Below are 725 nucleotides of genomic sequence, written 5' to 3'. Positions count from 1 at the left end.
ACATGTATAAGGGACTTATTATTCTATTATACGTGTCATATTGGTTGGCCAAAGTGATGGCCCATATTGGTATACTAATTCATTTTGTATATGGCCATGAAGTATGGCTCATATTGATTATTGGGTTGTACTCCTAGATATTGATGCATGCATGAGACGTGTTGAAGCCTTTGAGGTGTGTGATGAGTTGGTTGTTGACAATGAATGATAAAATATAGAATCTATGCTTGATGGATTATTGATGTCACTTGGATAGGTTATAGCATGGTTTAAAGTAAAAAAATGTTTTGAATGATTATAGCAAGTTATGGAGACCCAACATGTATACTTTGGCATGTAATTGTCATGCATGAGTTAAACTATGGATGTTTAAGTAAACCATTTATGCCATGATATTCACCATCGTCATATGAGAGTGTACATGTGTTAGTGAGGGTAACAAAGGGCTTGGAAAATAGCCTCAAAGCTATCCACACGAGTAGACACACGAGCATGTGTCTAGGCCGTGTGTGACACATAGTCAACCCCATGGACATGTTGTCCGGCCATGTGCCCCCTGCACCCTAGTTTTGTAAGTCAGTATGCATAGTAGTAAACACACGAGTAGAGACATGACCGTGTGTCTCAACCGAGTGGAAGACATGGCCTTAGGACATGGGCGCGTGCCCAAGCCGTGTGAAGTCTGCACCTTAAATGCGAAAAATTTAATTTGCCACACGGCCTAG

Source organism: Gossypium hirsutum, chromosome A13, assembly GCF_007990345.1.
Source record: "Gossypium hirsutum isolate 1008001.06 chromosome A13, Gossypium_hirsutum_v2.1, whole genome shotgun sequence".
Taxonomy (NCBI): domain Eukaryota; kingdom Viridiplantae; phylum Streptophyta; class Magnoliopsida; order Malvales; family Malvaceae; genus Gossypium; species Gossypium hirsutum.
Note: the sequence above shows the minus strand (reverse complement) of the source record.